The sequence below is a fragment of the Dermacentor andersoni genome, chromosome 1, assembly GCF_023375885.2.
Source record: "Dermacentor andersoni chromosome 1, qqDerAnde1_hic_scaffold, whole genome shotgun sequence".
NCBI classification, from domain to species: Eukaryota; Metazoa; Arthropoda; class Arachnida; order Ixodida; family Ixodidae; genus Dermacentor; species Dermacentor andersoni.
In genome coordinates, this window is record NC_092814.1 from 348,734,880 (window position 1) to 348,749,719 (window position 14,840).

Sequence of the window (14,840 nt, forward strand, 5' to 3'; positions counted from 1 at the left end):
AAGTGTATTGTCGTTGCAAAACCGGTAATAAAGAAAAAGAAAAGCGCAGTCGTGGCCGAGTGGTTAAGGCGACGGACTCGAAATGCATTGGGGGCTCCCCGCACTGGTTCGAATCCTGTCGGCTGCGTAGCGGTTACTTTTGTTTCTGCCAGCCCTTCGTGAACGCGTATCAATGTGGCGCAGTAGTGCCGCAGCGTGTAAGCGCAGTCGTGGCCGAGTGGTTAAGGCGATGGACTCGAAATCCATCGGGGGCTCCCCGCACAGGTTCGAATCCTGTCGGCTGCGTAGCGGTTACTTTTGTTTCTGCCAGCCCTTCGTGAACGCGTATCAAGGTGGCGCAGTAGTGCCGCAGTGTATATGCGCAGTCGTGGCCGACAGTGCATTCTACTTCCGGCCACCGAGCGTGACGGACGGCGAATCATGAGCTCCAGTGGAGCGGCGACAGCGGCCTTTGTTGGCCGCGGAAACAGGTGGAACAGCGATGACGACGCAGGCTATGAGATTATTTTGCCTCCACTGCCAAAGGGGCGCGTCGTGCTAAACACCGTGTTTTGCACGGCGACGTGCGAGCTAGACCCTACAAAGTAGACGATTTCCGGGACGCTCTTGGCCCTACAGGATTGCTGCCGGAAGTGCTTACCCTGGGGGCCTACCAGATTAACCACGTCTGGGCTGTGACCATGAACACCGCGGACGCCACGAAAAGGATGCTGGAAGTCAAGGAGCTGAAGGTAAAGGGGCGGCGCTGCATCGTGGTCGACCCTCAGGACCAGCAGGTGCGGCTGCGTCTTCATTGGTTAATACATGGTGTGGCCGATGAAGATGTAAGTACAGCATTGGCGGCTTTCGGTAAAGCCGTACAAGTCACCCGAGAGCGATGGCGCGTGGACGACAATGGGACGACTACCCGGTCCGTCTTGCTCAAGCTCAACAGCGGCGTGAAGGTGGAAGATCTCCCGCAGCAAATTAGGGTCGCCGGTGAGCTGGCCCTAGTCGTCGTTCCTGGCAGGCCAATGCAGTGCTTGCGCTGTCAAGGCAATGGTCATGTACGACGAGGCTGCAAGGTTCCCCGGTGCTCGCAATGCCGTCGGTTTGGACACGCCGAGGACCACTGCGTACGTACTACATACGCCTCTATGACTGGGCCAGCCGAAGGCAACGACACAGCAAGGTTGGTAATGGATGCGGCCGAGGCCGAAGACGCGGAGAAAGGGGCAGGAGACCAGGCAACCCCATGTGCTGTAGGCGGTGTGCTTGGACCTGATGCGGGCGCGGGGACACCACCGGACAGGGAAAACTCTACGGAAGGTGCGGAAAAAAAGCCAGCAGAAGAGACCAAGGAAGAAAGCAAGAGCAGCCTAAGGGAAGCCAGCGAGGAAATGAAGACAGCTGAGGACTAGTCGGCGCAGAACGACCCTATGAGCAGCAATGTCGGAGCCTCGGTCAAACAGCCTCTTGAGAAGGCTGCATACAGCAGCGCAGCGAACCAAGGAAGTGGGGAAGACGGGCCGCCTTCGAAGACGCGAACGGGCAGGCGCAGCAGGTACAAGCCACGACCGAACACCACTAACGCAGACAAGAAGTCCGAGAAGAAGCCGCCACCGCTCTCCAGTGGTACCGGTCCACCGGGCGGCTCCGGGGGCGTCTAGCTGTGTGCTAGGCGCTAAAGGTAAATACCATGCTCCGGGCCAAATCTTTTCACTAGACCTATAATCATGGCTACCAACCCGTCGCTTAGATTGGCCACGCTAAACGTTGGAGGTCTGGCCGCCAAGCGAAAGCAGAGCCAAGTGTGTAGGCTGCTGGTGGACTATGACCTTGACGTGTTAGCCGTGCAAGAGACAAAAGTAGATGGTGATGAAGAGACCCGCAGTATGGTGCAGCGGTTTACGCCACGGTACTACGCGGTAGTGAGCCATGCCTTAGGGACGTCGACGGGCTGCGTGCTGTTTGTTCGAAAATTACCCGGTATAACGGTGCAAGGATTTTATTCATGTGCATCTAGGAGATTAGCTTTCTGTGGTTTTGCTTTGCATGGAATTGAATGGCGGGTGGTATGTATTTATGCCCCAAATGTGTTGGAGGAACGGGCTTTGTTTTTTTCCATGTTAAAAGAGTATATATTTTCTGAAAAGCAGATGGTGCTGTTAGATGATTTTAATTGTGTTCTCAGTGCCCGAGATCGGTCTAATAGAGGATTAAGCAGCGATAAAAGTAGGGATGTTTTGAACGAGATAATTACTGAATGCGAATTAGCGGATGTGGAGGAATGTATGATGATGATATGTGGTGTTTAATGGCCCAAGGGCCAGGTTTGGCCAAAGAGCGCCATGACAAGTGGTGATGTTGACGATGTATTATGGAGATGTGAATTGGCTGTAAAGTGGCCTAAAATAGTTGCTGTAAAGTGCGTAAAATCTACGTGCTATAAAATTATGGCGATGATTAATGACGAATACTATGAACATTAAAATCCATCGTAGGAGAATGATGCAAAATAGAAAATATATAAGATAGTAAAATTACTTGGAGCACTGCTGCATCGCCAGAGCCCTTGAAACACAAGGGCCTGGAGGCATGTGCTATACGAAAGAGCTATCACAGCGGCATCCTCTGAAGCGAGGACCCGCTATGAACATGTGGGGCTAACAACATGCAAGACAACATCTTTCAGAAAACTTAGAACTGCGTTGGTGTCAAATAAAGGTTCTGGGCCGAGTAGCATTACGGGATGTAGGGGGATGTGCTGCCGGTATGCCAGAGAAAAATGTTTCCTTCTCTCAGATTCGGCTGTCCGACACTCCAGGAGGACGTGGAGGACGGTCAACCTCTCCCCGCATCTACCGCAAGTTGGAGGATTATTTTCAGTGAGTAAAAAGTTATGCGTGCCAAATGTGTGTCTTATTCTGAGGCGACAGAATAGGACATCTGTTCGCCGTGATTTTGTTATGGAGGGCCAGGAACCTAACTGTGGCTTTATCAAGTGCAGTTTGTTATTTACTTCTGCGTCCCATATACGTTGTCAGTGGTTTCGCAGTTTTCTTCTTAAGAAAGGCTTCAGGTCTGTGACAGGGACCGAAGCAGTAGGATTAACTGCATGCAATGAAATTGATGTGGCCATCTGGTCCACTAGAACGTTACCCTGGATTCCCCTATGGCCAGGCACCCAGCATATAATCACATGCTGGTTAGATACATATGCTTTACATAACACGGAATAGAGTTCAATTATTATAGGATTTTTGTGCTTACAGAACGACATCAAAGACTTCACAACACTAAGGGAGTCCGTATATATAGCTGATTTTTTGTGTTTTGATTTCCTTATATGCTTCACGGTCGACAATATTGCGTAGGCCTCAGCCGTGAAGATACTAGTTTCCGGATGCAGTAAATCGGATTCCGAGAAGGATGGACCGACGGCTGCATATGACACCCCCTCGCGTGACTTCGATGCGTCTGTGTAAAACTCCGTGCAGGAGTGTTTGTATTGCAGTTCCTGGAAATGCATCTGGATTTCAATCTCTGGAGCGTGTTTTGTAACCTGCATGAAAGATATATCGCATTGTATCATCTGCCACTCCCAAGGAGGTAGCAGCTTAGCTGGAGGCATTAGGCGGAGCTCGAGGAGTGGGACATGCATTTCATCACTAAGCTCCCTCACACGCAGCGAGAAAGGCTGTCTTACGGAGGGACGATTGCGAAAGAGTGTAGCATATGTCATGTCATTAACGGTATTAAAACAGGGATGTTCAGGATCTGAGTGCACTTTCAGAAAATATGTTTGGCTGATGTACGTTCTCTGGATATGAAGTGACCACTCATTCGATTCTGCATATAAACTTTGTACGGGACTCGTTCTGAAAGCTCCTGTGGCTAAACGGATACCTAGATGGTGAACAGGGTCTAGCATCTTTAGCGCACTCGGGGCGGCAGAGTGATAGATTACGGCACCATAATCTAATCGTGAACGGATCAGGCTCTTATAGAGATTAATTAAGCACTTCCTGTCACTACCCCACGATGTATGGGATAGAAGTTTCATTAGGTTCATTGTTTTCAGACATTTTACTTTAAGATGTTTAATGTGGGGGACGAAAGTGAGTCTGTAGTCTTGTATAACACCTAGAAATTTCTGCTCTTTGTTTACGGGTATTTGTTGTCCACATAGTTCTAAGCAAGGATCTGGGATCATTCCTCTCTTTCTTGTAAAAAGAACGCAACAGCCTTTGTTAGGATTGATCTTACATCCATTATTGTCTGCCCACATTGAGACTTTGTTCAGGCCATGCTGTACCTGCCTCTCGCAGACTGCGAGGTTACAAGATTTGAAAGCTATTTGTATATCGTCCACGTAGACAGAATAAAAGATGGCCGGTGGTAATGAAGCGCGAAGCGTGTTCATCTTCACGATGAGAAGTGTGCAGCTGAGCACGCCTCCTTTGGGTACACCCGTTTCTTGCATAAAAGGTCGTGAAAGTACATTGCCGACTTTTACCCGGAAGGCACGACTGGACAGATAGCTTTCTATTAGGTTAAGCATATTTCCATGGATACCCATTTCTAACAAGTCTCTTAGGATTCCGTAACGCCACGTCGTATCGTACGCCTTCTCCATATCGAGGAATATGGATAAGAATTGTTTGTGTACAAATGCGTCCCGGATATTTGCTTCTACACGTACAAGATGGTCAGTTGTGGAGCGCCCTTCTCGGAAGCCGCACTGATAGGGATCAAGGATTTTGCTCTGTTCAAGGAAATGAATGAGTCACCGGTTTTTCATTTTTTCAAACACCTTACAAATGCAACTTGTGAGGGCTATCGGGCGGTAACTTGCCACTGAGGAAGGGTCCTTGCCTTGTTTCAAAATGGGGACCACAATGGCTTCCTTCCATGCGGTTGGAAGGTACCCTAACTCCCAAATGGTGTTGAAAAGTGTGAGTAGTGTAACCTGCGTGTCATTGTGTAAGTTTTTGAGCATTTCATACATGATTCTATCAGATCCTGGTGCGGAGCTGTTGCATGCGCTCAAGGCAGCTCTCAATTCGGCAATACAAAAAGGACGGTTGTAAGGCTCATTCTCTCGACCTTTTCTTATTAATGGCTTACGTTCTTCTATTTGTTTGTATTTGAGAAAGGATTGTGTATAATTTGTTGGACTTGACACGCTCTCAAAATATTCCCCAAGTGAGTCTGCCTGGTCTTGCAGTGTATCGCCCTGTGTGTTTACCAGGGGGACTGAATGTGTTTGCCGCCCTCTAATCCTATTAACTCTGTTCCAGGCTTTGGCCTCATCCCTAAACGAGTGAATACTCGATAGATACTTTTGCCAGCTTTCTCTTCTGGCCTGTCGGCGGGTTCTCCTACCTTGGGATTTTACTTTTTTAAAGTTGACAAGATTTTCTGCAGTGGGCGAAGCGCGTAGCAAACCCCACGCTTTGTTTTGATTCCTACGTGCGATTCTGCATTCATTGTTCCACCACGGGACATGCCGTTTGCATGCCGAGCCGCTTAATTCACGTATGCATTTAGATGCGGCATCTATTACGAAGGCTGTGAAGTACTCCACAGCAGCATCGATTTCTAAAGAAGACATGTCATCCCATGATATACTAGTTAAGTTTCGGAACCTCTCCCAGTCTTCTGTGTCAATCTTCCACCTGGGAGCCTGCGGCGGATATTCGTTTTCTTTAAGTGTTCTTAATAGTATGGGGAAGTGGTCGCTTCCGTAAGGGTTGTTCATAACTTCCCATTCGAGTTCAGGCAGAATGGACGAGGAAACTATGCTCAGATCAATAGAAGAAAAGGTTCTGTTTGCTAGGGAGTAATACGTGGGTTCCTTCTTATTCAGCAAGCACGCACCTGAAGAAAAAAGGAACTGTTCAACAAGACGACCTCGTGCGTCTGTACGAGAGTCGCCCCACAGGGAGCTGTGCGCATTGAAATCGCCAAGAACAAGATAAGGTTCTGGCAATTCGTCTATAAATGACTGAAATTCATGTTTGTGTAATTTGAAGTGTGGGGGTACATAAAGCCAGCAAATGGTGACTAGTTTATTTAAAAGAACAGCTCGAACCGCCACTGCTTCAAGGGGCGTTTGTAGCTGTAAACGCTGACAGGAAATACTTTTATGACAAAAGGCGGTGTTGCCAAAATGGCAACACCGCCTGATGATACGACTGCATCATCGCGATCTTTGCGAAACTTGACATACGGTGGGAGAAAGATTGTATGTTGTGGTTTTAGGTGTGTTTCCTGTAGACACAGCACTGTTGGATTGTGTTTTTGGATAAGCTCTTGCACATCATCAAGGTTCCTAAGAAGACCTCTGATGTTCCATTGAATTATTTGTGTATCCATATTGGAGGTCAGTAGGTGCTGTGTGTACAGAAACAGAAATAGTGATTATGAAAATTACAGAAATTAAATTACAGAGCCCTTTCGAGGCCCTGTAACGGGAGTTTTGCCCTTTCTGGAGCGTTCGAGGGAGCCTCGCCGCTCCTTAGGCGCTTGGTGCGCCTTGAGGATAGGTGTTGTGTCCATTGCCTCTAGTGAGGCTCCGGACACGTGCTCTTGCGAGCGAGACGCTTTCAGAGGGAGTCCCGCCTTGGAGGGCAAGACCCCTGCGCCCACCAGCCCGGAGGTTGATGGGGCTCCCTGAGGGATTTGGCTGCGCCGGCTGTTGCCAGCGCTGGAAGGGGCCGGGGAGGTTGTGGCAGCCTCGGCTGCGCCCACCTTCAGGGTCCATGGTCCCTTCTGCTCGGTTGGCGGAGCAGCGCTAGCTGCAACCCCCGTGGGGGCAGATGGCGTAACTGCCGACTCACTGCGTGTGGGTCGGACAGCCGCCGGAGGCCGTTGTGACGCTGCCCCCTGACGCGCCACTTCGGCAAAGCTTTTCTTTGGCAGGTATGCTACCCGCCTGCGTGCCTCTTTGAACGATATATTTTCCTTAACTTTGATTGTGACTATTTCTTTTTCTTTCTTCCATGATGGACAGGACCGCGAGTACGCGGCGTGTTCCCCATCACAGTTCACACAGTGTGGAGCATTCTCGCAATTGTCAGATGGGTGTTCTTGGGCACTACATTTTGCGCAAGTCTGGCGGCCTCGGCAGTTCTGTAAACTGTGGCCAAATCTTTGACACTTTAAGCATCGGAGAGGATTGGGGATGTACGGTCTGACTCGGATCTTTATGTAGCCAGCCTCAATGGTCTCAGGTAGCATACTTGATGCAAAAGTTAGAATTAAGTGCTTTGTCTCAATCTCCTTGCCACCGCGCCTGATCTTTATTCTCTTGACATTGGTCACATTTTGATCACTCCAGCCCTCCAGTAGTTCGGCTTCAGTCAGTTCCATGAGATCGGCATCGGAAACGACTCCGCGGGTGGTGTTCATTGTGCGGTGCGGTGTGACCGTCACTGGAAGATTCCCAAAGGATACTAGATTAGAGAGTTTCTCGTACTGTGTCTTATCACGCAGTTCTAAGAGGAGGTCGCCACTTGCCAACTTAGAGACTTTATAGCCTGGGCCAAAAGCTTCACTAAGTGTCTTCGCAACAAGAAAAGGTGAGATCATTCTCGCTGCCTTTTCTTTTTTCTCTGAATGTACAACATGAAATCTTGGAAAATTGTCATTATTTCGGCCAAAAAACTTGAAAACTTCTTCGGTGCGCCCTCTTTCATGAGGGCGATCAGGAAGTGTTGGACAAGAACTTGCCATAGATATGTGTAAAAATTCGGCAGCGCCACCAGCCACCCACCATTGAGCCCAACAGGGGGACGCTGCAGGACCGTGAAAAGACGGCCTGCACGCGCCAGCTGTACGACACTACTATAAACAAATCTGTTATAACCAAGGTTGGCTATTCCACACAAGGTTAACCCTTGCCGCCGAGGAGGATGAAGTAAATGGAAGAGAGGAGAAGACAGGAAAGGTCAAAAGTAAGAGATAAAGACGAAGATTCGAGAGATGGAGGAATGTATGATAGGGACGCGAGATGTGCGTTTCACGCACTTTCAAGGAAATAGCCATGCGCGCTTAGATCGTATTTACTTGTCGCTTCAAGCAATAACAATGTGTAATAGTTACAGTGTATGTCCTATTTCCTTCACTGATCATTGTTTGGTTAAATGTGACATAGGAAGGAAGAAAAAAGGCGGCAGCTTCTCTTCGGAGCTGTGGAAAATGAATGCAAACTTAACTACTGACGAAAGTTTCGGAAATTATGTATCGGAATGCATCAAAAAATTCTAATGAGCGGCGAGGGTGAATTAAAAGATCGATGGGAAGAATTTAAACAGTGCATTAAAATGAAAGCCATCGATCGTTCCGTCGCAATAATGCATGAAACAAAAAAGAAAGAGAAGGAACTGCGAATAATCTTGGAAAAGCTGACAGAACAGGAGTGCCAAGAACCGGGGGCATACAAAAGCGACATACGGAATATTAAACAGGAACTTGAACTGCGTGATGAGGAACGCTATCGCGGAGCGATAGTTCGTGCTCGAGCCGAATCCTTTGCGATAGGGGAGGCGCCCACAAAAAGGGCGCTCGGACTGGAAAAATCGCACGCTCGACGTAACCATATTGACGTGATCGAGGTGGGTGGTAACGAAGTTACAGATAATGATAGTATCGCAGGTGCGTTTTTTGAACACTACGAAAATCTGTTCGCATTTAGGCAGGTGGACCTAGAACGGTTTAAGACGAACTTCTTGAAAAGAATGCCTCAACTGACTGAAGAAAGAAAAGTTGCATTAGAAACGCCGATAACTGTTTTTGAAGTGGAACGTGCAATTGACAATTTGAATCCTGGCAAGTCACCAGGCCCTGATAGGTTTTGCGCTCTGTGGTACAAGCGGTTTAAAAAGGAATTGTCAGGAGTACTCGTAGCAATTTTTAACGAAGCGTACGATGGTAAGGCGTTACCGCCATCTTTCGGTCAATCACACACGGTGTTGATTCCGAAGACAGAGGAGGTAGATAAGTTGAAAAGTGTAACATCATACAGACCAATAGCACTCACAAATGTAGACTATAACATACTAATGAAAGTCTTAGCAGCTAGACTTCAGTCGGTTGTTAAAGACATAGTCGGCCTACACCAAACGTGTGGAATAAAGGGTCGCACTATAGCGATGAATGTTCACAAGATGCGCTCAGTTCTTGAATGTTGCGACTTCCTTGAAGCGTGTGTGGCCATACTCCAGTTGGATCTATAGAAGGCATTTGATTGCTTAGCGTATGCTATTTTGTTTGCAATATTGGAACACATTAATGTCGGAACCTTCATCACGGACGGTGCAGCTCTGGCGTATGGGAACTGCTCTACCAGACTAATTATCAACAAAGAATTGGGTCCCCCATTAAAGTGCAGCATTCCGTACGTCAGGGCTGTCCCATCAGTCAACTTTTGTTTTGTATATGTGTTGAAATGTTATGTTTGTCAATAATTGAAAATAATTCTATTCATGGTTTTCAGTTACAATCTTCAGAGGTCAAACTGCTCGCATATGCCGATGATGTGGCGGTATGTTGTATTGACTACGAAGGCATCGAAGAAACCATTAGAACTGTTAAATTTTTTAGTGACGTTACAGGAAGCCGAGTAAACTGCGGAAAGTGTCTGGGGTTTTGGCATGGCGTGTGGCCGTTGACTCCGGATATTTTTGCCAATGTTGTATGCAGAAAACGCCTGTGAAGTACCTTGGTGTGACACTTGAGTCCTACAAAAATAATAATGACTACTGGCAGCAACAAGCAGAACTCTTACGCGACAAGGCGAATGCTTGGAGGGCGAATTATCTCTCCATGTTTGCGAGGGCAACCGTGTGTAACATGTTTTTTGTGGCTAAACTATGGTATGTGATACAAGTGATGCACCGTTCTAGGGTAAATGTGCAGAAACTTCATAGGGTTTTCGCGACCTTTGTGTGGGGATCGACGTGGGAAAGATGCAGTCGCACAAATTTGTTCAGGAGTGTAAAGTGTGGGGGACTTGGACTGGCACACCTTTTCCTCAAACAATTAGTTAATAGATTTTTCTTTTTTCGCGAGGTCAGCGACCCATTTCTGCAAACGGTGTGCTAGGTCAGATTAGCGCGACTGCTACCTGAATATGTTATTAGCACGCAAGTCCTGACGGGGACGGCACAAGGTTATTTTCGGGAAGTAGTAGCGAGTGTGCGATTTTTGAGTGTGCGTTTTTCTAATGATTATTTATATTCTGTTAAAAAGAGGAAACTGTATAAAGACTTATGTGATATAGTGTTGCCAATCCCGTTGCACAGGGTGATATACAGTGCAGGCCTGGGTCAGAACGTACTCAAACGGGTTAAAAGAATGCAAGTAGCACCAAGTGCAAAAACTTTCTTTTTCAAACTGCATACCGGAACTCTCCCTGTGAGAACCTTCTTAGAGGAGCGCGGGTTTTATATGCCATGGGGGTCTCCTGCATTATTTGCAAAAAGCCGGAAACGATCGACCACGTTTTCCTTCACTGTTGGGAAGCGGTGTTCTTGTGGGATGTGTTGCAGAGGACAATCAAAAAAGAATTCCCACTAGACACGCATGGAATTAGGTACCTTGCGATAGACAACGAAGAAGGAGTACCTTTCGATCTAATCATGCTGACAGGCGTGCACAGTGTATGGCGCTCAAGAATGGCTGGCTTCTACTGTGAACCGGATGCCAGACCAGCAAGGCTGTACTTTCGAGAAAGCATTGCTCGGTTATTAGAAGTTGAAAAAACAAAAGAATGTCTTTCTCTCTGGGTAGCCAGGGTAGAACCCTTAGTCACACTAAGGGAATTTTAAGTGACAACGTCAGTCAAAACACGACTGATGGCTTTTCGCTCAATGTGTTGACAAATTGTATTGTAACCCCGTCTTGACTTTTCATGTGTTGTAAGTGTCTTGTTGTTGCAAAACCGGTAATAAAGAAAAATAAAGCAGTCGTGGCCGAGTGGTTAAGGCGATGGACTCGAAATCCATTGGGGGCTCCCTGCACAGGTTCGAATCCTGTCGGCTGCGTAGCGGTTACCTTTGTTTCTGCCAGCCCTTCGTGAACGCGTATCAATGTGGCGCAGTAGTGCCGCAGTGTATATGCGCAGTCGTGGCCGAGTGGTGGTTTCTGCTTCCGGCAGCCGAGCTGATCGGATCGTCGAATCATGGCCTCAAGCGAGGCGGCGACAGCGGTTACTTTGGGCCGCGGAAACAGGTTCAGCAACGACGAAAGGGACTACAAGTTTATTTTGCTTCAACTGCCTAAAGGAGGATTTGTTAACAACACCGTCTTTTTACACGGTGATGTAAGAGCGAGGCCGTACAAGGTCGAGGATTTTCGGGATGCGCTTACGCCCACAAGCCTGCTGCCGGAAGTTGTGTGCCTCGGGGCCTACCAGGTCAGTCACGTCTGGGCCGTGACCCTCAGTGACGCAGCTGCAACAAAACGCCTGCTGGCCCTGAAAGAGCTTCAGGTGAAAGGGCGTCGATGTGTCATCGTCGACCCGCAGGACCAGCAGGTGAAACTCCGGCTTCACTGGCTGCTGTACGGCGTTTCCGACGAGGACGTCCGGGCGGCGTTCACAACCTTCGGCAGGGTAGAAGAGGTGAGCAGGGAGCGTTGGCGCGTCCAAGGCATGGGAGACAAGACCTCGACCACCCGGACCGTGCTACTGAAGCTGAGAAGCGGCATTAAAGTGGAAGACCTTCCTCATCAGGTCCGCGTCGGCGGAGAGTTGGCATTGGTGGTCGTACCCGGGCGGCCCATGCAGTGCTTGCGCTGCCAAGGCACAGGACACGTACGCCGTGATTGTAAAGTCCCCCGCTGTTCGAGATGCAGACGTTTCGGCCACGTCGACGCTGACTGCGTTAAATCTTACGCGGCCGTGACAGGAGCAGCAGCGAGTGATGTTGCTGCAGAGCACGTCATGGATGCAGTCGAGACAGACGAAGCTGCTAAGGTAGCCGGTGTGCAAGTGCCTTCAGTGACGACAAATGCCAAGACGGTACCGGAGGTCGCTCAAGCCAAGGTAGTCGAGGGTGCTGAGCAGGTGACTGGGCCTGCACGTGACGAGAGGGACGAAGACCCTGTGAAGGCAGGTGCTAATGAAGGCGAACGCGAGGAGACTGAGTCAGCGATGCAACAGGGCGAGGATGCAAACGACGGGGACCGGGAGGCTAGCCTCGGTGCCACCTCCAAGCGCCCCCGTGACGAGGGCGGAGACAAGGACAGCGCGGCATCCAGCACAAGTGACGGGCCACCAGCGAAGACGCCTCTTGGGAGGCGGTCGGTCTTCAAGCCGAGGCCAAATGTTCCGCCGGATAGAAAGCCTGGTGACAAAGCACAGCAAAAGAATAACGCCGGGAACACGGGTGGTCCCGGAGGCGGCTAGCCGAGGGCTGGTCGTGAAAGGTAAGCGCCATGCTCCGGGTCTATCTCATACTTTAGTTCATAATGGCTCCTAATCCGTCGCTCACTATTGTCACACTAAACGTGAGAGGGTTGGCGGCCAAGCGTAGGCAAAGCCAAGTCCTACGGTTGGCCGCTGACCAAGACCTAGACGTTCTAGCTGTCCAGGAGACAAATGTTGACGGAGAGGAGGAGACCGGGAGCATGGTGCGGCGTTTCATGACTAGATATTATGCGGTCGTGAGCCACGCGGTAGGTACGTCCGCCGGTTGTGTTCTGTTTGTTAAGAAGTTGCCTGGCCTTGTTGTTAAAAATGTATTTTCATGTCAAACCGGAAGGATCGTTTATTGTGATTTTGTTTTTCGTGAAAGGGAATTCGGAGTCATGTGCATATATGCGCCGAATGCTGTGGAAGAACGCGCTTCATTTTTTGCGAACCTTTTCAGTATGTTAGCACTGATAAGTGCATGGTTTTGTTGGGCGATTTCAATTGTGTTTTGAGGGCTCGGGATAGAGTCAATAATGCTGGTATTCGCGATAAAAGCAGTAGTGTGTTGACTAAGCTAATTAGTGATAATGAACTGGACGATGTCTGTGAGCGCCTTGAGGGGGAGCGGGAAGTGATGTACACACGATTTCAAGGTAGTAGTCATGCGCGGTTAGACCGCATATACGTATCGCAAGACATAATTCCAAAGTGTCATAGTTATTCGGTGGCACCAGTATTGCTTTCAGATCACTGCATTGTCAAATCTCATATAGCCACGGAGAGGAAGAAACAAGATTTTAATTGGGCACTATGGAAAATGAATGCCTTACTACTAAAAGGCGAGCCATTTGTAGATGCAGTACTTGAGGCCGTCAGGAAAGTAAGTGAAGAAAACAGTGAAACAATAGCAGAGAAATGGGAATACTTTAAACAAAACGTAAAAATGAAAGCTTTAGAAAGATTGAGCTGCTTACGATTTGAGAAGGAAATGAAAGAAAGGGGCTTACGAAAGACACTTAAGCAGCTGATAGGCCTGGAGTGCGAACAGCCTGGGGCGTATAAGCAAGATGTCATCATCATCATCATCATCATCATCATCACCATCATCAGCCTAGTTACGCCACTGCAGGGTAAAGGCCTCTCCCATACTTCTCCAACTACCCCGGTGATGTAGTAATTGTGGCCATGTTGTCCCTGCAAACGTCTTAATGTCATCCGCCCACCTAACTTTCTGCCGCCCCCTACTACGCTTCCCTTCCCTTGGAATCCAGTCCGTAACCCTTAATGACCATCGGTTATCTTCCCTCCTCATTACATGTCCGGCCCATGCCCATTTCTTTTTCTTGATTTCAACTAAGATGTCATTTACCCGCGTTTGTTCCCTCACCCAATCTGCTCTTTTCTTATCCCTTAACGTTACACCTATCATTCTTCTTTCCATGGTTCGTTGCGTCGTCCTCAATTTCAGCAGAACCCTTTTCGTAAGCCTCCAGGTTTCTGCCCCGTAGGTGAGTACTGGTAAGACACAGCTGTTATACACTTTCCTCTTGAGGGATAGTGGCAACCTGCTGTTCATACTTGAGAATGCCTGCCAAACGCCCCCCAGCCCATTCTTATTCTTCTGGTTATTTCAGTCTCATGGTCCGGATCCGTGGTCACTACCTGCCCTAAGTAGATGTATTCCCTTACCACTTCCAGTGCCTCGCTACCTATCGTAAACTGGTGTTCTCTTCCGAGACTGTTAAACATTACTTTAGTTTTCTGTAGATTAATTTTCAGACCCACCCGTCTGCTTTGCCTCTCCAGGTCAGTGAGCATGCATTGAAATTGGTGTCCTGAGTTACTAAGCAAGGCAATATCATCACCGAATCGCAAGTTACTAAGGTATTCGCCATTAACTCTTATCCCCAATTCTTCCCAATCCAGGTCTCTGAATACCTCCTGTAAACACGCTGTGAATAGCATTGGAGAGATCGTATCTCCCTGCCTGACGCCTTTCTTTATTGGGATTTTCTTACTTTCTTTATGGAGGACTACGGTGGCTGTGGAGCAGCTATAGATATCTTTCAGTATTTTTATATACGGCTCGTCTACACTCTGATTGCGCAATGCCTCCATGACTGCTGAGGTTTAGACTGAATCAAGCGCTTTCTCGTAATCAATGAAAGCTATATATAAAGGTTGGTTATATTCCGCACATTTCTCTATCACCTGATTGATAGTGTGAATATGGTCTATTGTTGAGTAGCCTTTAAGGAATCCTGCCTGGTCCTTTGGTTGACAGAAGTCTAAGGTATTCCTGATTCTATTTGCGATTACCTTAGTAAATACTTTGTAGGCAACGGACAGTAAGCTGATCGGCCTATAATTTTTCAAGTCCTTGGCGTCCCCTTTCTTACGGATTAGGATTATGTTAGCGTTCTTCCAAGATTCCGGTACG

General features: G+C 48.3%; 2 non-coding genes across 2 annotated transcripts; both read left to right on the forward strand.

Annotated features, from left to right (window-relative positions):
* The first annotated feature begins 203 nt into the window (after positions 1-203).
* On the forward strand, positions 204-285 carry TRNAS-CGA (transfer RNA serine (anticodon CGA)). The gene has a single exon. It is a non-coding gene; the product is annotated as a tRNA-Ser (tRNA).
* Positions 286-10,948: 10,663 nt separating this feature from the next.
* Positions 10,949-11,030, forward strand: TRNAS-CGA (transfer RNA serine (anticodon CGA)). Its single transcript has one exon. It is a non-coding gene; the product is annotated as a tRNA-Ser (tRNA).
* The last annotated feature ends 3,810 nt before the right edge of the window (positions 11,031-14,840 follow it).